The sequence below is a fragment of the Apodemus sylvaticus genome, chromosome 15, assembly GCF_947179515.1.
Source record: "Apodemus sylvaticus chromosome 15, mApoSyl1.1, whole genome shotgun sequence".
Lineage (NCBI taxonomy): Eukaryota > Metazoa > Chordata > Mammalia > Rodentia > Muridae > Apodemus > Apodemus sylvaticus.
Window position 1 is genome coordinate 60,493,812 of NC_067486.1, and position 27,505 is coordinate 60,521,316.

The 27,505-nt window shown below is 39.2% G+C and overlaps 1 pseudogene; it reads right to left on the reverse strand.

The window, feature by feature from the left end:
• Positions 1-4,292: 4,292 nt before the first annotated feature.
• LOC127665642 (eukaryotic translation initiation factor 4E transporter-like) lies at positions 4,293-7,458 on the reverse strand (annotated as a pseudogene).
• Positions 7,459-27,505: the final 20,047 nt, after the last annotated feature.

Sequence of the window (27,505 nt, forward strand, 5' to 3'; positions counted from 1 at the left end):
GAGGGTGGAGGCAATTAACTGAGGAATAGAGACCAAGCTAATACTGTTGACACTGGAAATGATAGAAGTAAAGCCTACAGGATGATATTCTGGACTGAACCAATTCCCAATAGCTTGGGACATGTGGGGCAGCTATAACACCAGACAGTCTCTAGCAACTCCATGAACACTTTCACATTTGAAGGATTAGAATGACATAAAGTCAGATGGTAAGCCTGGAGTAAAGAAAGTCAGCAGACTCAATATTGTACTGGTAGTCATAAGGCAGACCTCTGTCAGGTGCATTAGAGTCATGGAAAAAGAAAAGAGTATACTAGAGCAAGACAAGTATCATCTCAAAGTGAGCTGTGACAGCCATAAATTCAGCCATCGAAGGGTTTAAGAAAACTGCTTCTCCCATATTGAAGATTGGGCTTAAGATTTTTTTTTTTTTGTCATTTCAAAATGACAGAACTTCAAAGGGGACAAATGTAATGACTCAGTATGGGAAGTAAAAAAAATCCCTTAGTGACTGTGTAAGGACTTGGTGAATTCCTGAGTGAGTGTGTATTCCTGGCAAGGGACAGTGTCAGACTCATGGGAACTGACAAACCCTTGCTCCCACTGACTCATAGAGGTTTACGAAAGCCTCTTGTTTAAGAATTAGTGTTTAGAAGCTATTGATTAATATGTACATATACTAGCAACTGCAGCTTCCTCTTGCAGGATGTCTGCGACATGGGGGACGGCAACCCTACTGAGACTAGCTGACCCTGTGGCTTTACATAATAAACATGCTAAGTATCAGGGTTAGCACAATTGGAGCTGCTCCATCAGAGTAGATTTGTCCTACTTGAACCCAGGTTCTCTGTCTGTCTGTCTGTCTGTCTATCCTTTCTTCATTGCCTCTTTGCCCCAGATCTCCAGGCCTAAGTTCTTTAGAACAAGCTAACTGAGAATGATTATTGTAAAGTGATTATGAGAGAGGAGAAGACAATCAACATCTCTCATGGTACTGTTTGGGTAGATGGACATAAAAGGCTGACTTCCCATTATTGTACATCCTCTAGACATTTAAAAGTAAACTGCATTCCTGTTAGACAGGACGAGTGCCTATCTTGTCTAAATACCATTCCAAAGGGAACAGGGACATCAGACAGATACCTTGCAAGTTCATGTCTGTCTCATTTAAAATCTTCCCTCACATCCATCACTACAAAGTCTCAGTGAAGTTCAAGTAAGTCAACAGAGTGCCTAATCTACAAGGTAATAGCTAATTTTTTTTTTCAAAAAAGGTTGATTTTTCTAAGAATCAAGAAGAGTCATGCATCTAATTTTCTGCCCTTGAAAACCTAGATTCAGTTTGAAAATACTATTGAACTATTAGATAATTCCTTCCACCTTTATATTTCAGTGGTCAATGGTTATAGAGACAAGATATAATCAAGATGTAAGTTAAAGGTTTGGGTTGACTTTATTGAGATATATTATTTATTTTTTTACACAATTTTACACAATTTATTTTACAAGTACAGTTGCATGATAGAATAATTTTAGACACTCATATATACCATAGTAAAAATAGAAAATACTTGTTTTCCACAAAATGTTCCCACACAGTAAGTTATCACCAACCCTCATAGACAACTGTTGATCTTATATTTATGTCTATGTTTTCATTGCTTATAGAATAACAGTACAATTTTAAATGTGATTTTAAATTTATAGTAAATTAGTTCCAATATCTCAGTAAAAAGCTGAAGGAAAGAAATGGGTTAACTTTTTTTTTCTTTGAGATAGGCTTTCTCACTTTGTGCACTTGATTCTTCTGGAATTCTCTATTAAACCAGGAGGGCTTTGAACTCACAGAGATCTATCTGCTTCTGTCTCTCTAAAGCTGGGGTTAAAAGCACTAGCTACTATGCCTGGCTGGCTTAAGCATTGTAAGTATAGTCTACTAGGGAACATAAGGATTATATCATTTGAGCCCTGGTTTCTACGATCTGCATATGACCTAATGCACTAAACTTCGTCATGAAGGTATGGATATAAAAGCAAAAGATCTTTTGCGAGATCAAATGACAAATATCAATTAAGGACCTAATGTAAAAATTTCTTGTAATATATATACATATATGCTATATATCATATGTCATATGTCCTGTGTCATGTGTCGTATGTTAAATGTTATATGTCCTGTGTCATGTGTCATGTGTCATGTGTTATGTGTTATATGTTATGTGTCATATGTCTTTTGTTATATATGTTATATATATGTTATATATGCATGTTGTGTGTATGTGTGTTATTTATGTGTGTTATTTATGATATATATGTTATATGCATATATATATATATATATATATACATACACATTATCATGAAGGAGTAATGGTGTAGGTTTTAACTTAAAGCATGTTAAATAGTTTTAAGATTTTTTTTTTACAAAAAGTACACTTGGTTTTAAATCTAATTTAGGTAGTAAAGGTCACTGTGCCTTTCCCCGCAGTAGCTGGTGTCTCACCTCATAGTCTTCTTCAAATGGTTCATCTTATAAGGAAAGCAAGAGCCTCTCAGGACCCCATGGGCACGGCATTAGCTGAAACAGCCCACAAAGGGGAGGGAGGACCTGCTGAGAGCATATCCAGAGGGTAGGCATTGCACCACAGTTGAGGGATGGGGACGCACACCCATCTCCAAAATTTTAACCCAGGATTGGCCCTGTCTAAAGGAAATCCAGGGGCAAAGCGTGGAGCAGAGACTGAAGGAAAGGGCATCCAGAGACTGCCCCACCTGGGGATCCATCCCACATGCAGACACCAAACCCAGACACTATTACAGATGCTGACAGGAATCTGATACATCTGTCTCCTGAGAGACTCTGCCATGCCAGATTCTGACCAATACAGAAGCAGGTGCTTGCAGCCAACCATCGGACGGAGCACAGAGTCCCCGATGGAGGAATTAGGGGAAGCACTGAAGGAGTTGAAGGGGCCTTGTCTGGCATCAATGGGAGGGAAGGCCCTTGTTCCTGTGAAGGCTTGATGCCCAATGTAGAGGAATGCTAGGGCGGTTAGATAGGAATGGGTGAGTGGGTAGGGGAGCACCCTCATAGAAGCAGGGTAAGGGGCAATAAGATAGGGGGACTGCAGAAGGGAAACCTGGAAAAGAGATAACATTTGAAATGCAAACAAATAAAATATCCAAAAAAAGGTATTTGAATACTTTGTCCTAAACACAAGTTTTATAGTATTTGTTAAAAAATGTATATTTAATATTTCTTATAAATTCTTTATCTTACTTTTAAGTTTCCTTTTCTTCTAATCCTTTAAGATAGTGCCTCTCTTTTTCTAACCTATCTTGTCATAGGAAACTACAATTGGGAGAAAGTACCTGTTTAGTAATATTTGACTCAATAAGCCTCAGAAAAACGCTTGTACAATTAACTAATTTCTATCTTCTATTAGTGTGTTATAATGGGGATATTCATTTTATTACTTTTTAAAAGACAGAGTCTCATTCTGTAACCCTGGTAGGACTCACAACTTGCTACCAGATTGACCTCAAATTTAAAGAGATCCGCCTGTCTCTCACAATTGTACTATATATTACCACACTTGGAAATTTTATGGTTATTAATTTTTAAGTTTATATGTGTGTCAGATATATGTATATGTATATTTGTATGTATATGTGTGTATTGTGAATATGTGCATGTGAGTGCTGGTGCCTATGAAGTTCAAAAGAATGTCAGAGGTCATGTAGCTGGAGTTACAGATGTCTGTGAGTCAATCTCCTGACTTGGTTTCTAATAAGTTAGCTTGAGTCCTCCAAAAGAGCAGTATACACTTCTAACTACGGAACCATCTATCTAGCCCAAACCTGTTCATGTTTAACTAAACCTAGTTGGGACTGCTATCAAATAAACATTATGTCTGGAGTAACATTCTCTTAACCTCAACTTTGATTCTAAGGCTAGTGTTACATGATTAGAAATAATTAATGTAGATTTTGATGTTCTCTCCATTGTTCTATTTAAGCACATTCCCTCTTGCTCTCTCTCTCTTGCTCTCTTTCTTGCTCTCTCTCTTGCTCTCTCTCTCTCTCTCTCTCTCTCTCTCTCTCTCTCTCTCTCTCTCTCTTTCTCTCTCTCCCTCTCTGTGTGTGTGGGGGGCAGGTACTAATGTTCCCTAAGGGAATACTCGAATCAAGAGACATAGGAGCCAATAGGCATTAATATTATCACAGACAATCTTTTTTGCCATCCATATTATTATTATTGTTGTTGTTGTTGTTTAATCCTTTTTTACAGTCTACTCGTTATCCCCCATCCAGCCCACCATCAGAGGAGTCTGAACGTTGATAGCTGCTGCCTGGAAACTAGAGCCTGGAGAATGCAGAACTATTGGGAGAAGAGTGTCAGTGCAGTCAAGTAGCTCCACACTAGGCCTTGCTTCATCCACACCTTACCCACAGAAGCCCACGAGTCTACTAAGGAGGCCATTGGATACTCACAGCTGAGTCTTGCTCTCACTACTGACAGGAACTTTCTGACCTCCTCTGCTTGAATGGTTTCTTACTTTGAGGGGTGGGAAGTCTACCAGAGGATTTAACCAAAGGCTTCCTAACGTGCAGGATGCTAGATGACAACATGGGAAAGCAGACCAAGGCTGACGTGCTCACATCTCATCAAAGATTCTCAGACTTTTAAGAGGTGAATCACAGAGCCAGAGTATGGCTGGCTCCTACTGTCCTGGCAGTAGTAATAATCCCAGAGACTACACAGGTCAGTTCACTTCACCTGTTTTTCTAGTGACACCTAAGAATCAAAGGGGTAATGATAACTCATTGCTGCTGGAAATCTCAGAAACTTCCAGTGTGATCAGATAGCCTGGCCTATTTCTTTTTTTCCCCCAAGGCAGGGTTTCTCTGTATAGCCCTGGAACTCACTCTGTAGACCAGGCTGTTCTTGAACTCAGAAATCCACCTGCCTCTGCTTCTCAAATGCTGGGATTAAAGGCATGCATCACCACTGCCCAGTGCCTGGCCTATTTGTAAACCTTACTTAAGTGCTGCAGCTGCTGCTATATCATTGCCAAATGCAGAGGTGTCCCAGGACAAGGGTTTAGGAGAGGGTGACTGGCAGTAGAGACAGAAGGGTACAAGGGTTGACCCAGGAGTGGGCCAGATAGTCCCTGCAAAGGAGCCATGTCCATCCATCCCAGGAGGAAGCACACCAGCTTGGAGCAAACTTGGAAGGTGCTGTGGATGTACTCCTTGAGCTATCAACCTTTGGACTACTCCTGGGTGAAGCTGGAGCACAGGCCAAACAATAGGAACATGAGGGACAAGGGGAACTTGCTGGGTAGGATGGAGAAAAGGTGGTCCTGGGACTGGGGATGCCAAGGAAGGTGTTTTCCTACCAGCTGCTTTAGGTTAATAATCTTGTTCTTTGGTATAACGGTTGATTTTGGAGAGTGGTGTGGAACATGAAGACTGCTGTAATGTCAAAAGCTTAGAAGAGTCCTGATCAGTACTGGGTCTGGGATTGGATGACAGAAGGTTCTCTTTGCTGTTCTCTTCTCTTGTCTGGCCTGCAAGGTTGTGTGGTAGAGCCAGCCCCTCCAAAGCATCTTGCTGCAAGTCTAGCTGGCTTATCTAGGCTGTGACAAAACTCATGGGCTCACACTTGCTTTGGATCTCCAAGTAGTTGCCGGGGTCCTGATGGGAAACCAATTGGTGATGGTATCCTCAGTTGAAGGTAGTCTGCTGAGGTTGCTTGAGTTTGAAACACCTGCAACACTGGAGGAGAGGGCACTCGTTGGCTCAATAAAGAAGCAGTAGGCTACAAGCTCCCCACAAGGCCACTGAGAAGATTGGAAGGAGCAGGTCTCTGAACCAGTTGACTCAGAAGTTCCTGTAGGATGTTTTTAGAAACAAGCTGGCGTGGAATCTCAGCAGGGGCCAGCTTTCAAGGTTTCAACTGACTTTGGGCTGCATAGGCAAAGTCCCACTTGCCTTCATAGTGTTAGCTAGTTTGTTGAGTGCAGTCATAACTCTATCTTTCTTGAGCTGTCGATTGCTAGTCAAAGCACTCAGGGCGTCTCCTCTAAATGGTCTGCCATGAAGGGAGTTGAATCTCCATTTGCTGGTCCACCTTCAACTCCTTCAGCCCTGCTTCTACCTCTTCCACTGAAAGCACAGCCCCTGAATGTGAGCTCTCCTTAAGTTTTTCTTTATTTACAGAAAGGCTAAAATGAAGAGGCTATAGATCTATTTTGGCTTTCTGTGACATTTCTAAAATGTCCACTTTATTTTCAGCATGTTCTTCTGATGGTAGAGGAGCAAAGTAATTCCCCGGAGATCTGTCCAGGAGAGAGGACAGCTTGCTCCAAAACTGCCAGTCTCTGAAGTTCTTCATGAGGTGTGGATCCAAGGCTGCTGGATCTGCTCCCTGACCAGCTTGGGTTAGAGAAACACCTATTGAAGTGGCTGGCAGAGACCAATCCTTCCCCTAGACCATCTTCTATCATCGAAGCCAAGCATGGCACCTTATCAAGGTTAAAGAATTCATTAAAGTCAAATTCTCCTGAGGACTGCTCAGTTCCCTTGGAACTTCCTGATCAGCAGAGGGCTACTGGGCCAGAATCACTTCCACCTCATCTTCTTCAGACACCCCTCCTTTGCACCTCACTATGCCTTCCTTCACAGAGGCAGTCTGCCACCTTGTTCTTTTTCTCTATTTGTGATCCTCCTATCGAATCTGACCATCAAAGCCAGTTAACCCTATGGTTTCAGACCAGTGGGTCCAGCTGAAAACCATTCTGGTTCTTCCTCAGTGTGTAAATTGTTTCCTCTATGCTTACCGAAGACATGTTTACTATCTCCAAACTCCCTCCTGAAAGCGCTTGTCCTTGTAGTCAAGCGACTGTCTCAGTCGGTCTCTCAAGTCTTGAAGGTCCTCATCACTGAGATGGTGATCCTTCTCAAAGGCCTGGGCAGAAATTATTCTATCAATGACAATCTTTCATCCACCAAACAGGCCATCACTGTCTTTCTCCAATGGACTACCAGAGCATCGGGAGCTAACAGCAGCTGTCACATGGCAGCCACCACCAAAGCTTCGTCTCTGTGGGCTGAGAACAATATCCAAGTCATCTTCTTTCACTTACTCTTGTGGCTCTGATATTCTGCACACCAGAGAAGGTCAATCTGATTCTGGCTCTTTCTTCAGACTTTCCACTGGTGAACTCCGCCCCGAGGCTGGGTAGAAAGAGGCATGCCACTTCTCAGGGTTCCCGACACCATCACTGTCATAATTTTTAGAGAGGCATGATGGCCTCTGCTTGGAGTATGCACGCCCTTTTATATCCAAGAGCTCCTCTTTTTGTATAGCAATTTGGGGGGGGGGCGGGATTTGGAGGTGGGCAGTTTCTTCAGGTCTCCATTTTCTGTTTCATCCACACTTCTCTTCTCCATAGGTTCTTGAGTATAAATTTTTTGTAGCTTTGCTCAGAGCACCCACAGCTGGGGGCCCCACACCTGAGCTACTGCGACCCCCCACGCCCACCCCAGGCCCTCAGTCCCAGTCTCTCATTCTTAATCCTGGCAATTAGCATCCTGAAATCTGCTTTACCCGGAATTATCAACTAGGCTAAGACAAATCCCAAATGTGCAAATGTCTTTCTGTGATGTTAAGAAAATGAACTAATGTCTCTTTGTCACACTTGTCTTAGCCTCAAAATTCTAGTATTTATTGAACATAAATATTATGAAGATTAAGACAAAATAAAGTGTGATAAACAATGTAGAATTACTATTAGCTATTGTTACTACTAAACATTTGGTACTGCAATGTCAGGGCATTGTGGCTCACTTGGGGAAAATTCTATATTGCCAAAATAAGAACAACCTGATTTGAAAATAAAATAAAGTCATCTCCACTCTGGTGAGGTTTTTTGTTTGTTTGTTTGTTTGTTTTGTTTTTATTGTTGTTGTTTTGTCCTTCAGTACAAACATCCTTAAGAAAATCTGGGATCCTTATTGGAATTCTTTGTCTACATGATTTTTAATTTGAGAGACTTACATGAAGTTAAACTTTTTGATAATTCTAACTCATAGATGAAATTACACAAGTAAAATAAAGCTTATTCTTTATTCTTTACTTATTTTGCTCAACATTAAAATCACAGCATAGATTGCACTGTTCAGCAAATTCAAATGAATTCCATCTATAAATATGTATGTGTATGACATATGTAAATGTACATGATCGATATGCATGTGCGCACCTCTACTTTTAGCTTAAATTTGGAGACTTTAATATGTATTATACTATTAAGAAAATATTTAATGTCACTTCAAAGCATAAGAATTATTTTAAAGATCCAAGATTTGGATCTCTGGCGTGTCGCTTTCTGTAAAATATTAGATTACTTAACCTCCCTGAATTACACTTTATTCATTTATTTTAAAGTGTATAGAGTAATAAAAATGCTCCTACAGATTCATCATTAGGATTAAAGGAATGTATATAAAAGCATTTTAATTAAAAATATTTTACTAATCTAAAACATTAAATAATGTTACTTGCACAATCAATCAAATTATCTCCTCTATTTGCATTTAAATACCAATGAACTGATATTAAAAATAGAAGACTCTTCTTTTAACTCTCCTTTTGAATCTTCCTTTGACATCTGATGCTAACAGAAGAAGCTGTTAGCCACCTTGACAATGAACAAAACACCAGTCTGGCTTTCATTCAGCCATGGATATGACTGTGGCATTTGAGGACCTTCTCTGCTAATCATCTGATGCATTCTATTCTCCCCAGCCCATATATTCCTATACTTTAGTAGTTGTGAGGTTCCCTTCCTGGCACTTGACTACCTCTTCTGTGGCAATAAAAGCTTTTTCTCTGTAAATAAGCACTCGCACACCATGAAATTTCCAGAATAAGACAGCATAGGTTCAAGGTAGGTCCAAGCAAAAGGCAACAATTGAACTGATCTGGGTAAATGCTAAGAAAAACTGCCAAGAGGGCATTTTGCACAATGGAAAGAGGAAGATTACAGACACAGACAGCTGGAAATAATTGTCAAGAAGATGGATTTAAGAGTGATGGCATCTTTAGTCTTAGCATTTCAATCACTGAAACTCATGCTGCCCATGGAACCTTAACTCCCAATCCATTAATGTTGGTGCCGCCATCCTCATGAATGCATTTGAACTTTTCTCATAGGGTGAGTTAGCACCTATGGAATTGGGTTCTTATAAATGAAGGTGTAGCTTCTTTAGTTCTGTCTGCCTCTTCTCTCATGCTTCTGCCATCTCATCTGCCAGGACCAAAGATAACAATTCTGTATCCTAGGGTTTCTAGAATGCAGCGGAGTGGTTAGATAAACGTGTTATTTTTAATAAGTTATCCAGTTTGTACTGTTGTGTTATACCAAAAAGAAAAATGTCTTAAAATAGGTACACTGTTGTTTGACTCCAACAAAGAAAAATAATCAACTAAAAGTAAGTTGACAAGAGAAAATAACTGAATCTCTAAAGGCACTAAATAGTCAATTTAATCTTAATGAAGAAGAGAAAAACAACTGGGCTCCTTCACATTTGAAAATATATTACAAACTTTTAATAATGAAAATTATATAGTTTTAGATTAAAGACAGACATATAAAACACTGTGGAACTGAATAAAAAGTCAAGAAGTAAACCCTTATATGTATCAAATGTTCTTCAACAAGGGTTGTCAGACTGGAAAAATGGAGGAAACATAGTACCTACACAGTATTTGGAAATAAACACAGGACATTAAAAACACTGGGTTCTTATACACAAAGTTGGGTTCAATCTGTACAAGAAGTAGATCAAATTGGTTAGAGTGTAAAATGCATGACTTGACACTATGGGAATCCTAATACAAAACATGAAGGAGATCACTTCATGAAAATGACTGGGCAGTGGTTTTCTGGCTATGACACTAAAAGCAAAGGCAGCAAAATCCACGCTAGTCAAATGTGGGGTTATGTCATATGCAAAAATTTAGCATACCAAAAGAAACAAGCAAACAGGAGCTGAAAAGTTAACATAAAATAGGAGAAACATTTTCAAACCCTATATCCAATTAGGGGTTGACATAAAATTTAAGATGAATTTTGGCAACTCAAGAGCAATCAAGTGTCTGAACAAATGTACACAAAGAAAATTAATACATTTTTCTCCAAAGAACGTACATAAATTGGCCAGTTACCAATCAATAGCTGAATATCATTATTTAGGAGAGAAAAGCAAATTAAACCCATGATATACATTCTCTAAAAAACATGGAAAATTGTGTGTCAAATAAGGATGCAGAGAAATATCTTTGTAGTGATCAAAATGGAAAGGGCTGAATGTGACCTATCTGCTATACCTCAAAATATATACTCAAAATAATAAAAAGCAGAAGAGATATTTGTAAACTAGTTTTCACGGCAAAATTGATATTAACAGAAGCCAGAAAGGAAGGCAATGTCTGTACAACAGAATGGACACAGGAAATGTGATACATCCTTGTATGTATACATAAGGAAAGGTTCTTCAAAACTTGCATTTCAAAAGCTTTATGATAGATATGAGCCACTTACATAAGAATAAATGTTGCATCATTCCACTTTGAGGAGGCACCTAACATGATTCCCGTCATAGAAATCAACACTAGACCTAGAAATGACAATTGTATAGGAAGGTGAGAGGGAGCTGTGCTTCAGTAGGACAGCTTCAGCTAGGCAGGAAGGGAGCAGTTTGGGGTATCTGTTAAAGAGCACTGTGCATGTGGTTGATAATTTAATACTTGTAAACTGTCAGAAGGGTGAATTTCATATTATGAATTCTTTTAATAAAAGAAGTATGCTGAAATCCTAATAAAGGTCAACCATGATGATAATTTTCTGTGAAATACAGAGCTACTTGAGGACTAAATTGGGTTGAAATGACATAATTAGAACCGAATTCAAGGGCAGAGAGGTACCCACATCGGGATGGGTAAGAAGGGAGCTATGCGGAAAAAAATGCAGAGAGAAAACTGGACTCTGAACACATGTTTTTGAAGATTAATAGCAAAATTTGAAATTTTAAATGATTGAGGAATTCAGTTTTGGTAAATAGAGGCAAAACATTAGATATAGAACAATGGGAACCTAAATGCTCGGCTGCATTAGTTAACTAATTTATCATTAATTGTGAAGTATATTGGGTATATAGCTAAACATATGTGGTATGTTAAGTGACCTTTCAGAACAATGTTCATGCATCATGCTTACAGGTCACTATATAGTATTTCAAGGGTGGCCTAAGCTTTCTACTGATGAATTCTACTATTCTCATTTTATAATATTCATCAAGCACTCATGAACAAAAAATAGTGCCAAAATGAGTAATGTATATAACATAAGATACAATTTCCTTCTTGTCCCCATACAGCTTCCGAATTCAGGATCTGAAATGATGATAACATTTCTTACTGTTCTGTGCATGAAAGTCATCTGACATTACTATTAGAATGCAAATTCTCTACACTACCTCCAAATTTATTTCCACACTGTTTAGAGAAGGGCCTTGGAACATGATTTCTAACAAACACTCTGGTTTACTTTGAAGTAGGTGGTCAGTGGACTGCATTTTGGAAGTGTAATCTTGTTGAGTGAACCAAAAAGGCCTGTAGTCTATGCCAAGGACATATGACACAATATTGTAGATTTAGGGAATCACTAGCTCATGAACAAATGGATGATAAAATCATGATTTATTTGTATATAGATCTTGTGTAAGCATGGAATGAGGTAAATACCAAGAAGGCCATTTCCAAGGAGACTTTTGAAAAGACATGAGGCAAAACAGTCTGAAGAGAAGACAGACTCAAGAAACACTTAAGAGAACACTCAAAAAGCCTTGTGAGCATTGAGATCTGTGTGAGGGCAGATGGACAGGGAAGAAAGAATAGAGACCTAGTTACCTTCACAAATGTACATAAACTGCTTACCCAGATCTCAATGTCATCCCAATAACAGGGCCGCCACCCCACAGTGCAATACAGAAGATACAAATGCATTCCTTTATATTCTGTGATAACAGTTAGTTGATAGTTGTTGTACTATACCAGACAATGTCAAGAACAATTAAGTCTCCATTAGATATGGCTGGGTAAGACTCTCAAAATCTAGCCCCCTTGGCAAAGGATTGAGGTCCCTAGAACAACCATCCTGCTTGGGAAATAATTGGTATTTTCTCAACTATGTGCAGCACACTTCATGTTGGGGTAAACAAAACAAAACAAATAAACCCGTGTGCTTGAGACTGGGTAAGAAGCCTAGGAGGGGAGCGGGATGAAGACCAGTCCTTTGCCAAGGCTTCTTTCCAGCTCGTTTTGTCACTAAGTGTTCAGTACTGGCAGCTGAGAAGTGACACAGATAGCACGTGACAGCAGAGGCTGTATTTCAGGCCCTGATATGAGTCCCATGAACTTCTTAGGACAGCTCTGGAGATGAGGGATCAAACTGGAGGCAACAATACCATGCTTTTCAAACCCATACTCAATGTTAAACTCGTTAATAATGCTAAAAATTTTAGTGCTTTAGGCAAGTTCATGATAGGTTTCCAAGAGTTTGTTTGTAAGCCCTCAAATCTGAGTCTCACAACAGTCCTGAGAGTGGAAAAGGTGGATGTGTTGGTCTTGCTTTTGTAAATATAGATAGTGCGACATGTGGAGGTAAAGTGTGCTTAGCAAGGTTTTATGCACTTTTGCCCCTGGAGTTGCAGCCATAGCATTGATAACAAAAATCCTTAGATATTTTCAGGAAACTGGGAGGGGGTTCCTAAGGGCCAAGGAAATCTGATTGTACCTAATTTCTTCACCTCTTCCAGAGTAACAGCATCTCTTCAGTTTGTGCGCGCGCAATCTTACAGGGACATTTGGCCTGAGGACATCTGAGAGCAGGCAGCAACAGAATCAACAGATGTATGCTATGGTTCTCAGCCCTACCTCCTGGACCAGCTGTATAAGTTTCCAAGGTAACATGGGCAGAACATGGAAATTCAATGATGGTTGAGACACAGCAAAGCAAAACAAAGCAAGCAGACAAACAAACATATGCAGAAGGAGCCAGGTGAGGAGCAGGTAATGTTTGCATCAGAAATCTGTAAACTCTGACTCAGAAGTTGAATTTAGTACTCAAATTGGGACGAAGCAATGACTATACTACGACTTGAAAAATGTTTCCTGTTTCAAATATATAGCTGCTATAGCTGTCAGCATTTGGCTTTGCCATCTGTCGCTTGTCACCGAACTTCAAAGCTCTTATATGTAAACTTTGCAATTCACTTAAAATAATTCCAAATATGAGAATTATTTAATTTAGCAGCAAATTCAGACCATGGGCCAGAAAAACTCAAACTAAAAAGGTTGGGAACTGATATTATGCCTGGCATCTTTATGTTGCTTCGTTTTCTTACTATGAGTTTGGGTAAACTCCAAAAATGAGCAAATGTTTAAGAAGAAAGGAAGTCATTGCTGAAACATCGCACAGATATTCCAAAGGCTTAAAATTACAGCATTAGGTGTAGGTGGATCCATCTCAGACAGCCACAGTCATGGACATGAACCTGGTGGGAAAGAAGTACACTGATTGTTGCCTGTGGTGAAGCTACTGCAGGCTTGAGGGCTCATCCCACCTTTGCTCTGGAAGGGTAGTGATGGACCTTGGGGACACAGACCCAAGAATGCAGAAAGTGTGGTTGACAAGGTGTGGGTTTTGTAGAGTGAAACTGATGCTTCCTTGAGCAGCATTAATGAGACCTTCCAGAGGTCAACTGGAAGACTGGCATTGAAGCACTTCAGCAATGGACCATATTATCCAAGCAGAATATGATGCAGATGCAGACTTTATTTTCTCTCCTTTTTTGTTATTATATCTCTGAGTATTGAAAACAATTTTCATGCCTTTATATTTACAATTTCATGCCTTTATATATACAATTTCCACATCCTTTATGTCTAAGTTATTTGATGACTATTTCTATCCTTTTCATTTTAAGAAGAATATTATATTACTGTGACTCTAGAGGTGGATTACTGGTTAAGCACACATGCTATTCTTCCAAAGGACCTAAGTTTGGTTCCCAGGACCCACATAAGGTTTCACACCTGTCTCTGAACTCTAGCTTCAGGAGATCCAGTGACCTAGTCTAACCTTATGGAGCACTTGGATTCATATACGTATACCTCCCACCTCTGACGGACAGACACACACACACACACACACAGAGAGAGAGAGAGAGAGAGAGACACACACACACAGTCCAAAAACTAAAATAAAAAGCATAAAAGATTTAAAAATCATAAAAGGATGGAGGAACAGGGGGAGGGAAGAGGGCTTATGGGACTTTCAGGGACTGGGGAGCCAGGAAAGGGGAAATCATTTGAAATGTAAATAAAAAAATTATCGAATAAAAAAAGATACTATTTTTCTATCTTGCCTTGCCTTTTGGATATTTTTTAAATGGTGAGTGAGTGGGTGGATGGGTGAGTGAGTGAGTGAGTGAGTGAGTGAGCGCGTGAAGGGTGCCTCAGCAAAAGGACAGGCTGGGCTGTATGAAATGCATTCTGGATCCCCAAGGAGCAGGAGAATGGTATTGTGGTGAACCACCACTATGCAGTGCTCACTGTGCAACAGAAAAGGTAAATACCTGTACCTAAGAAGCATGGGTGTGTCTCTGACTTCCCACTCTGGTTTTGCAGACAGATTATTATGTGGGATCTCAAATTTGGAATTAGATGATTAAACAAAACTTCTCCCTGTCCCAGACTCACTCCTCTTAAAAACAAATAAGTAAATACCTCATCATCTTTCCTTTCTGGAACCACTATTGGGCAAGTTTTCGGCTACAAGCAATGTTAAGGATCACTTATGATTCCTTTCTATTAGATTCCCATCTGAACATGGATAGCACCTTGGAATCCTGGACTACTAACTGTATTTGGTGCCTCAGAAGTCATTTACTGTTGATAAACCCTAATGCAGTTTGACTTTCTTTCCAAATGTTTTGTTGGAAAAATGCTTGTGCAATCCAAACTGTCTTAGAGCTAGACAACGTTTCCTATTACACTTCATTCATGCCAGATGCTGCTAAACTGGCTATTTTCCATGGTCTTTGTACTTTGCTAGGCTCTTTAAGAATATATTATATTTGTTTGATCTTCATATTCTTAAAGCACCAATAGGATTACTTTTATATTTTGTCACATTCTCTGACAACTTATCTAAAAATCTACAAATCTAGGAGGATAAATAAAACTTATCCAGAATATAATAATTATGTGTTATAAAATATAGAATACAAATAACATGATTAATCCATGGTATACATATAGAGATGTTGGCAGCATAATTATCTATGACACAACAAAGCTCTGGATTGTATTTCTGAAAACCATACTTTTTTTCATAAATTAAAGATAACTGTTTTTAAAGATTTATTTAAATTTTAATTATTTATATTGTGTTTCTGTGTGTGTAGGAGAAATATGCACATCACTGCAATGTTCACAGAGGAACCATCCATGGAACTGGAGTTACTGGCTATTGTGAGCTACATTTCTTGGGGGGTAGAAAATTAACTTGAGTCCTTTTAGAGAGTAGTGTAATCTCTTAACCACTGATCCACCTCTCCAGCCCTTGAAATGAGTTTTAACAGGCTGGAATATTTCTTTTTTTCCGAAGACATTTCAGCAATCAACTCTTAATCTAAGCTAATCCTTTCTCGTCCTTTTCTCTCCCAACCTAAACACTCAGTCCCATATTTGCTGCTAAATGTTCAAATAAACATTGAGATTCAATCTCAAGAGTTCTCCAAATAAGCTTCTTCCAATTCAAACTATTCCGAGCCAAGAACAGCCCGGGTCTTAGCAACCGGAGCTCTGTTCTGCTCCTTTATCAACTGTCATCACTATGCAAATGCCTTTCATGCTTTCCAGTCTTCTGACTCGACTGGTCATCGTACTCAAATGAGTCCTTCCGGGGTGAGAGACAACTGGCTCACACCCTCATTCAGTCTGCCTTTGCACACTCACACAGCACTTTTTCACTCCCTCCTTGTTTCTGACGCCCACCTCCCTATCTAATTTCCTCTTCATCTCTTTCCAACATGGCATTACCTACCCTGTTTGGAACCGGGGCTCTGGCAATTATAGAAGGTATGTTATTAACTCTGCCAGCTGCTTCATCACCTGCACTCACTGTAAGCCAATTTAAAAAATCTTTGTTCTTGGATACTCTGCTTATTCTAATTAGAGAGCTTATCATAGAGCTGCAGCAAAAACCGGCTTTGACAATGATCTTGCCTCCTTCCTTCTGTAATATAAAGTGAGGAACAAAATGTGTTTAAGACACCAAGCTCATGCCTTGTGCTATTATTTTTTTCTCAGTATTACTTAGCTACCCAAGACCTTTCTTCAAGACCTTCATAAATTTATGCATGAGCCTGTTTGAGAACTCTGGACATTGAAGAAGCGTGATGAAACAGAACTCTGGATGTTTTTGAAAGGGGAAGTCAGAAAAGAAGTTTGTTTTCTATCTTTTCCTTTGTCCTCTGTTTTCTTTAGGAAGCCTCTGTTTCCTCTCATGCCTTTCCAACACACCTGCTACTGAATAGGAAAGTGACTGAGGAAACAATAGCAGTTGCAGTGAGTAGGAATTAATTTACAAAGGTGCAGAAGCAAGTAGGGGCTCTGGAGTACCTCCTGCCCTCTCTTTCAAGCCTTCCTAAACCCAGGGGGTTACTGGGTTGTTGGCTCTGGAGTTTCTTCTAGAGTGAAAAGGAGCCATCTCAAGGGTGGGGAAGATCCTCATTCTGTAAAGTGCTTCCTGATTCAACATGAGAACCAGAGTACAGATTCCTAGTATCCATAGAAACAGCTGGGTACATCAACTCAGAACAGTAACTCCAGGCCTTGGGAAGTCAGGAGGTGGCCTGAAGAGTCAGATCCCTGAAGTTCATTGGCCAACTAGCCTGACCAAATAAATGTTTCAGGTTGAGCTCAAGAGCTTGCCTCAAAATATAAGCTGGAAAACAATCAAGAAGAATATGCAATATTGACTTCTGGCCTTCATAGTAAGACATATTCATGTGTATGTGCACCCAGTACAGCACACACACACACACACACACACAAAGAGGGGGGAACTAGGGAGAGAGAGATCTAGCTCTCCTTTCATATGATACCTCTTAATTAGCATTCTAACTTAATGCACTATTCTTTTCTATTAATTAGCTTCTGTATACCTACATCCACATCTACTTATTTAGCAAGCATTTATTGAGGCCCCAATGCAAAGAGTAGCACTCAATGCATGAGACATAGAGCCTAAATCTTTACATTAAGTCTGTAGAGCAGTTCAGTGGAGGCCATGAATGGCCTGTGTAATGAGCACAGAAGAACTCTGTGTGCAGAATGAATTGTTTCTTCAACAAACTTTCAATTTTACATAATTGTGAAGAGTATTAGAAGTAATTTATTTGTGTGTAATTTTACTATAGGTACTACAGTAAGAGTGATTTAATGTAGAACTCCTGGGATAACTGAGGGTTTTTTTATAAAGATGCTAAAGGTACCTAGAAATATTGTCATGTGAACTGAGTGCTGTGAATTCATGTGGGGCAGAGTTCCTAAACAGCCATTGTGAAGCAGTCATTGAAATTACCTTTCCTCAGCCAGGTGTATTTATAATATTCAAAGGAAAATCAAGTTGGTCTAAGAAGGTTGCAAAACTGAAAGAAATAGTGGGAAATCATCTCACTTAATTGAGCATTGACATAAGACAAAGGAAATCGAATGAATTAGCAATTTAGTCACAAAGAGAAGTGGAGGTGTCTTTGTCTTGTTTTAGTCTTCAGTTTGTTTGGGGTTTTGTTTTCCACAGTAGAAGATTGTAGATTTAGGATCAAATAAGGAAACTGATGATTCAGAAGGAGAAAAGATCAAATCTGGAGAATTTATTTCAGGTCCTCCCTGGGACTAACAAGAACTTCCCTGTTTGAGGGAACAATTGCTTATTTGGTCAGGCAGAACAAAGCCCTGAAGAAGCGGTGCTGTCAATAATTCTTAATTAACTTAGACAGCAAGAAAAAAAGTGCAGCAGGGGATTGAAATGTAGGCAACTTGCTCTCAGGCCCAGGGTGAGCTGGGATGCTAGGACTTTTCAGTCCCAGAAAACACCAAATAAACCAAGATGGGAATATTATGTGAGTAAGCCAAAAGCTAAGCTTAAGAAAAAACTGAGAATTGTAGAATTATAAGCATACAGTCCTATACAGTTTTAATTTAGTTTCTGCTAACTTTATCCAATATTGATCATTGATTTGAATAAAGTTACAAATAACTACATGTTTTTTTTTAAAAAAAATCAAGTAAATAAACACATTACTGGATATGCATGTCCTCCTAGATTTCAGATGTCAGCTTGCCTTGTGACCTCCGTTCTCTCATGGGAGCAGGAAGAGTCATTGATTTCTTGTTAGTCCAGTATTTCCTTTTGCTATAAAGCAGGGCTGAAGACCTTCAAGCTCTTATCACAGGAAACCAGAAACTTGCAGTTGTTGGTTTCAAATGGGAATTTGTTACGATTTGATTTGGCTTTAAATCGATTACTCTAGTTTATAGAACTTGTTGGAGTCTAGACCCTAGGAGAACAATAAGATGGCATGAGAGGTTGTCATATTCCAAGTCAAGCAGTATACACTGAGGACAACTAATGACATCATATTCTGAGGTTGATAAAAGGAACTGAGTGTACAGGTATACACTTGTAACTTCAGCTCTTGGTAGATGTATGCATGCAGAAGAATCAGGATTTCAAAGTTCAGCATAAATTACAAAGAATCTGAGGATAGCATAGCCTACACAGCAGCTATAACCAACAAAACAATAAACCTTGTAAGATCAAGATTCTAAGATGTGAAGAAATGAAGGTGGAAACCTTCCAATGTTTCTATCTTCTACCATGGTTTTGAACATCATTATTTTAAGATTGGAGCTTTGTCTGAAGAGAAAAAATGCGTGAGAGAAATAACTAAACATGGTAGGATGAAGGTGAGTCATTAGATGTGGAAACAAGCAGAAGCACATGAAGAATGTACTCACTCATCAGTGATTTCAAACACTGGTGAGCTAAAGAAAGACAGCCACCTATCCCATGTATTTACCTACCAACAAACAACAAACAACAGAATATAAACAACTTCCACTTGATATCAAAGAAGAAATATGTGATTTTGTAAAGATCCTGAGCAGGCAACATCTGCTGCTGAGTTCGTGTGTCTAACAACCATACCATATCAACAGTCCCCCTTATCCAATGGAACCTATATTCTTTTTTGCCCTTCTTCTTTTGTACTCCACAAACCTGGGGTAGAGTGACAGCTCTTAAAGTTTGTATGTCCTATGACCTCATCACCTTCCACTGAGTGCTTGAAGATGCTGGCTGTGCCTCACAGAGTGACAAAGCATGCTATGCTTGCTAAAGGCATGCTAAAACGTGTTAATCACTACAATGGGGAGGGGAGAGACAAGACACCTACCTATAGGCCCCTCGGCAAGGTGTGGCCTTGGGAGCCAAGAGAGTTAGCTTCCTCTCCTGACTGTTCTTACTAAGGGGCAACTCATTGCCTGACAGTTTGTCCAACCTCTCCAACCAGGAACAGAGTCTTCAATCTTGGAGGAATCTGAATTAATTTTATTCCAAATGAATGACTGTGTGACTCGTGACTCTCTTCATTGATAGACAACATTAAGTACTTCCAATTTATGTGTATTTTGTGCATGGGACAGGCAGTAATGTTTGCTAAGTTCCTCTTGAAAGGTTGACAGCAAAAATAATCCTATTCATCTAGGGACAGTCACCAAAACTTCGCAGACTGGCACATGCACTCTGTTCTTCTTCTGCTTCTCACACCGTGCCTCAGGCCCGAAGACACGCCGTTCCCTTTTCCTTCTGATTTCTAACTGGTCCTGCATTTATGGTTTTTACACATCTCCTATTGTATCTCATTTCTCCCACTAGTGACAATAGTCCTTCCTTGTATAAAATGAATGCAGAGTTTCCAGAGTCAGTAATTTAGGTTTTACTAGTGAGAAAGATTTCAAAAAGAAACAAAAACAAAAACAAAACAAAAAAACATCAGCAAGTCATTTTTTCAATGCAAGTCATTAAAAAAAAAATAACAAATGGGACCTCATGACACTGAAAAGCTTCTGTAAGGCAAAGGACATAGTCAGTAAGAAGGATATTTTAATCATTTTTCAAAGCACAATTATGTTGCAAAATTTAGATCTATTTTGGATGTTTACATTGTGCCAGGATCTTTATCTTTTCTGTTAAATAAGGAGTGGTTGTGTCTTTAAAAAATAAAAGAAAAAGGATTTCATCTTATTTTTAACTTTATTTGCTGGGGAATACCATATTATTTGCTGGAAGAAGTGTCTGCTAGGAGCATAGCACCAAATGTAATTCAACATCTTTATGGAGTTAGAAAGGAGACTTTCTAAGGAAAAGTCTTCGAAATTGTTTTTGCTAGTTTTGTTTTCTAGGAGGGCAGATGCTATTATTCAAAGAGAGATCATGGACAGATGATACCTCAATTAACATTTGGTGGATAACTCAACACTGGCAAAACTGCCTCCTAACAGTTAATGGAAGGGCTAATCCTCTTTATCTTCTATTACAAAGATAACCCACAAACACTTTCACCAGTTAAACAATGTATAAAGAAACTACTAGTTGCATAGGAATATTCCTGTGGATCCACAGAAAGAATAGGATGGAGACAAAGTCTTTGTAGGAAAATATTCTCTTCTGGGAGAATACCCAGGGAGAATGGAGGCTATCGTCCTTTTAAGTATACAACTGAGGATACAAGTCATTATTTTTCCCACATGATATTTACTTTTAAGCTTAACTATGTCACCATTGCTAGATTCTACTTTCAGTTCCTTAGAGAGATCCATCAAAAACAATTTTACTCAAAATCTCAGTACACTACTCCATCAACCTTAAAGAGACCTCATAGCACAGCCAAATGTGTACTATTGCACAATGTAATATATGTTTGTTCAGTTATTCAAGAGTTAGTATGTATACAGGCCTATGCATCGTGGTGCATATTTAGAGGTCAGAGGACAATTTGAAAGTTGAAGTTGATTCTCTTCTATTATATGAAACCTGGGATCACACTCAGGTCATCTGGTTTGGTGGCAAATATCTTTAGTTGCTTTGCTGGATCCAGTATTTGATTTCGTTTTCTGGAGACAGGGACTTTCTGTGTAGCCCAGGTGGATGTGCTGGTCTACTGGAACCCATTCTGCAGGTCATGTAGCCTAGAGCTCAGAGATTCAACTGTTCCTTTCTTCCTCTGCACTGGGCTTAAAGCAGGTGCTGTTTTGCCTGGCTTAGTATTTGTTTTTTATTGTATCTATTGTGTATATCAAGTTTAGTGCTACATAGAAAAATTTCCAAAAGTTGATTTCAAAATTAATAATGACCTCACCAAAACAGGTGAGGCAGTTTGGTCATTAAGAAAATAATACATTCTGGGCTGTGAAGTTGGTTTCTCTTATTACTCTAGCAAATTATTGTAAGCAGAGCACCTGAAAGTGGTGCAAATCTCTTGGTTTTATAGGTGGAATCTCTGCATTGATTCAGTTGTATCCTTTGTTTTCCAGAGTATCTAAATCATATTGTAGGCTCACTGGTTCCTTACTATCATGCTTTAGAAACAATGTAGATGTCCTGCAACTGAAGAACCCCAATCTCTATTTGTTTGTTGGCTGTCAGCTAACCCTCCCTGAGTGTGTGTCTATAGTACTTAACAGAGGATCTTATTACATAGTGTTAGCATAAGCATGTCAAATCTTTTTTATTATTACACTATTACTAACTCTTTCTTTAGTAAATCTTTCCCTTGTTCCAAGCTAGAGAAAAGTATCCAAGTTTAGGAGTTCATATGATTGTAATTTACCTTCTATAACTTAAAATAATAGACCTTTAATTCTGCACTATTAATTATATTTGTAATATTTTAAAAGATATTAGTTTTAATTGTATGTATGTATGCGTATGGGTTCACTGGCACGTGTTCAGGTTCTGGCAGAGGCCAGAAAATGGAAGCAGGTCTACAAATGGTTGTAAGCCATCCAACAAGGGTACTGGGAACCAAATTCATGTCCTTCCAAGAACAGTACACTGTCTTTAACCACTAAGACCTCTCTCCAGCCCCACACTTGCATTTTCCTTTTGAAAAATTAACTCATTTATTTATATCCCAATTGTTGCTCCCCTCACAGAGTTCTTCACTCAATCTTCCCCTGCCCTTTGTCTCAGAAGATGTCACCTGGGACATTCCCCCACCCTGGGACATCACATCTCTACAGGATTAGGTGCATTCTCTTACACTAAAACAAGGCAGCCCTCTGCTACATAGTGCTGTGTGCATCAGAGCAGCCAGTGTTTGCTCTTTGGTTGGTGACTTAGTTTCTGGGTCATCCCAGGAGTCCACGTTGTTTGACATTGTTGGTCTTCCTATAGGGTTACCATCCCCTTCCGTTTCTTCAATCCTTCCCCTAACTCTTCTACAGGGGATCCCAACCTGAGTCCTAGTTGGCTGGAAGTATCTGCATCTATCTCAGTCAGCTGCTGGTAGAGCCTCTCAGTGGACATCCATGCTCAGCTCCTGTCTGCAAGCACAACATAACAAGTAACAGTGTCAGGGTTTGGTGCCCGATCCCATGTTGGACTGGTCACTGATTGGCCATTACTTACGTCTCTCTTCCATCTTTGTCCCTGCATTTCTTTTTGACAGGAACAATTCTGGGTCAAAAATATTGAAGGCGAGTTTGTGTTCCCATATCTCCACTTGGGACGCTGTCTAACTACTAGAGGTGGTCTCTTCAGGTTCCATCTCACCATTGTTGGGCATTTCAGCTAAGGTCACTCCCATGAATTCTGGAGCTTCTCACACTCCAGATCTCTGGGGCTTTCTAGAAATTTCCACACCCCTACCCCAATCACGACAACTACATAATTCCATTCATTTTCCTGGCCCTCTGGGCCTCACTCCTGTATCTCCCCAGACCTGATACTGAGCCCCTAGTCCCCTATCCTTTCCTTTTCCTACCTGTGTCTGTCCCTTCCTCTGGCCCCTGTGATTATTTTGTTCCCCGTTCTAAGTGGGATTAAAGCATCCTCACTTGGGCCTTCATTCTTGTTAAATATAAGTCTGTGTGCTGTATTATGGGTAAGCTGTACTTTTTGGCTGATATCTACTTATCAGTGAGTACATACCATGCATGACCTTTTGGGTCTCCATCACCTCACTCAGGATATTTTCTAGTTCCATCCATTTACCTGCAACATTCATGATGTCTTCATTTTTAAATAGCTGAATAGTATTCCATTGCTCTTTTGCTTCAGTGAAGAACAACATAAAAAAAATGGAAACCTTGGGTGCCAGTGCTTCTACAGTCTGGGCAGGAAGGAGTGAGAGGCCTCAGAGAATGAAAAAAAAAAAGCATCTGTGCTTTTCATACATTGTCAAGTCTAAAGTACTTCAAGTGGATCCCACTATTATTGCTTTCTTACAGTAAAAAAAAAAAAATCACTGCTAATGTGGCTGAGCTCAACTCAAAGCCTCACTCTATACCTCTATGCTTTGTTAATACCACCAAATCTCTTTTAAGTTGGGAACACGAAATACTTTGTTACCCAGGGCTGTGACCATCGTTTCTCAATATTTTTTTTTTTAATTTTACAAAGAAGGAAGTCATATCCATTTGGTCTGAACAGTACTCCTTTTCACAGAAGACAGAAATCTAGCATTCCCTAAAGCCTGATTTTTTGGGGAAAAAAAGACTTACAGGAGGGAAATATATTTAGGAACAATAGACAGCACATTTATCACTGCCTTAAAAAATGATATATAATGGCAGAAGCCTGGAAATATGACCTCATAAATTATAGGGGAAAACTGATATTTACTTTAATTTATTTGTTGAGTGACTTACTTTTCTATTTATTTGCATGTATACATGTGTGGTGTATTTTTATGTGTGTATACATGTATGTGAGCTAGCCAGCTTGCCATAAAGATCCCCAGACTCTGCTTCTTGAGTGGCACAATTACAGAGGGCTACACACATGACAGGCATTACATAGGTGCTGGGATCTGCATTCTGGTCCTCATGCTGGCTGGAAAAGTGCTTCTTCCTCAATCTACTAAGCTATCTTCTTTAATCTCTGCTGTTTCACCCTTTGAAATACAAACGTCACAAAAATATCAACCCCTCCTTTAGATGAATTGCCACAAACTGAAGATGGTTTTACAACCACATGCTTCAAATTGGAAATATAAATTTGCTGTCTAGAATGTACTAGTATCATTATAGCCAGTTAAAACCTATGTGGCATTGAAAGGAAGAACAGAAAGCAAAACAAAACATACACAAGCACATACACACACACACACACACACACACACACACACGCACATATATATATATATATATATATATACATACATACATACATAAAACATTCTTATAAACATACCATACAGGTAACCCAAAGTAAAAGATAAGACCCAAATCTTCACTCACCTTTGAACTCAGCCTTCTTACATTCCAATTATCATGATGGCAATATCCAGAGTGGCTCTCCTCTTGGGTTAGGGTATAAAGCTTATATTTGGAGCCAAGAAAATGTATTGCTGTATGAGGTAAAATTGTATAATTTTCTAATTTCTCCATATAATACATACCTCTGGTTATACCTTGAACTAGAAAAGAAATATTTACATAATTACTTCTTTTAGACTGATGATTCTCATATTTGAATACAGATAGGAATTCCATGGGCAAATTATTTAAATCAATTGTTTCCAGGGTTATTCCCTGGTATTCTGAACTACAGGTCTGAAATGGTCAGACAAAAATGTGAATGAATTAAATATCTATTTATTACGTAAATTGAATGAGAAAAGACACAATTTGAGGCTCTCTTACTACCTGGCCAAAGATGAAAATCACCTCCAAAATGTAAATGATAAACTGTAGGGAGTAAGGAAGCCCCTGGTGTGAACTTAGTCCTAAGTGAGTGGGTGTGTATGCCAAGGGCCCTAAGGACTCTGACCCATGGGAAGGCACATAGCTTTCCCTCTTGGTCTGAGTATGTATGTTAATAATGTGTGCAGAAAATATGTACCATATTTTTCTGTCTGGATATTTATGACCCTAAAATTTCTTGCTGACAGAGAACATTAATACCAAGAATCAGCTAAACCTATTTCCTTGATCCAGCTGTATATGAATACCATAAGCCCTTTCTCCTTGTTTATCTCATTTACAATACCCCACCTCCTTGTTGTATGCAATAAACCTGCTGCTCTGTTCAATTCTAAACAATAAACATGCTGAGCTTCCAGAGCACCATGTTTTCCCCAGCTGAAAGCCTTGACACCCAATACCAACTTTTCTGTGTATTTATCTGTCCATATGTTTTTCTATTCCTTTACCAAGCCTGTCAGGTCCAAGTGCCTGTATCTATGCAGCATGTACATTAAACACCTGACACACCAGAGCATGGATAACTAATGGATAAAAATTCCCTCACTGTTTTTCAGTATCTCTTCCATCTTCGTTTACAGGAGGAATACAGTAAACAGAAAGAATCCTTGTTCTCCTTATATTTATTTGGTGGTAATTTTGGTTATAGTCTACCTCTGTCTCTTTGCCTTCTTCTTTCCCATGTTCCAGAGACTGAATCCTAGGCACATACTGATGTCTGGGAAGTGCTCTATCACTGAGTTACAGCCCAGCTCTACAGCCTGTTTCCTGAGGCCTTGCAAGCATACCCTCCATAGAGCTGAAAAATGTATTGGGCCACCCAACTGACCCCTGGTATAAAGTATGCACAGAAGGCACAAAGATTAGACAACCATGCTAAAATCATAATGAAAGCTATGGTCTTTGGCACACTCTGGATTAGCAGAGGCTGTCCCATGGGTCTGGTGCAGGGGTAAGCATACCAGTGCTCTAATATGTATTTCATCTTCACTGTTATATATTTTTTCTTAATTAAATTACTGGTTGTTTTTTAACTTGAAGACTTTTTGAAAGCAGAGAACATTTATCAATCACCAACACTTAGTATGTTGTATAATAGCTAAGTGTGAAATAAAAGCTAATGTTGGGATAAAAGATCAAAACCATCTCAAAGATGAGAGAGAGACAGAGAATAGTATGAGTAAGCAATGACTTTATCTTCTCCCTCATTTCCAGATGAAATGCTTTCATACATTCCCAGCCTTCGGTGACATATCCCTCCCCCTAGAAAAATCAGCAAAACTAAGACATTTTCGTTTTTTTCTTTTTATTATTACAAAAGAAAAAAAAACACTTTCTACATATGTATGTTTATTGTTTTAAAGAAATCTCTTTTATTTCTTCTTTAGAAATTCAGCAAAGAGTTGGTGTGAAAGAGCAGGGAATAGAATGCTTTTTGAAGTCTAATGCATGTTCTATTTGAAAGCACTGCTTCTGGTGTCTAAGAATAATTAACAACACACTTTAATTTATGAACGTCTGTGCTCAAAGGTCTTCATCTGTGGGAGGGGTAGCGGGAGAAAGAAAGACTGTGAGACTAATGGAAAACTTTCATGTCCTTGTGCTCAGTACTGGCGTAGCATTCCAGAGTGGTTCTGAAGAGCCCGAGGAAGCACCGTGGAGCTCTGCTTTACATACATGCATTATAAGTTGGTAACCTCCATATTTTAAGTCCTAGACAAGCCTCTCTCCCCTCCAGTGAGTATGATTTAAGAATAACAATGTGACATGAACACTGAGATGAGAGGATGCGTGAATAAAGAACCAGGACTGTGGTGAATAATTAAAAGGAGGAGGAGGAGGGGGATAGATACTGACTCATGGGGGAGCACACGTAGTATTCATTTCTTTGTCTTCACCATGCGCTGTACCTCTCAACCGGGAAAGCAGATGTCTTGAGTCTCAAAGAAAATAAAGGTGGCAATTAAATGCTGACAAGAAAAATAACAAAATAAAAAGAAAGAAGAGAACAAGAGAAAGGAAGACCGCCCCCACCCCTAACTTTAGGCAGAAATCCTGACAATATCCAAATCTGTCAATATTAAAAAAGTCAGCGGCATCTATTTTGAAGACCTGGCTTCAACCAGACCTGGGGTCTGGTTCTTTCTCAGGGTATGTTCACATATTCTAGCTTCACCTACCCACCCAGCTCTATGACTAATCTGCTGTCTTTCCATGATCTTGCATGTTCATGGTCCCATAGGCTTCTCCTGCACACCAGATTAGCCCAAGACCTATGACCACAGCCACTCTCTCCACTGACATCTGCCTCCATTGAGTTCCGATGACCTGTCACTGTCCATTGGTACATGCTGCGTAGTCCTCTATAAATTC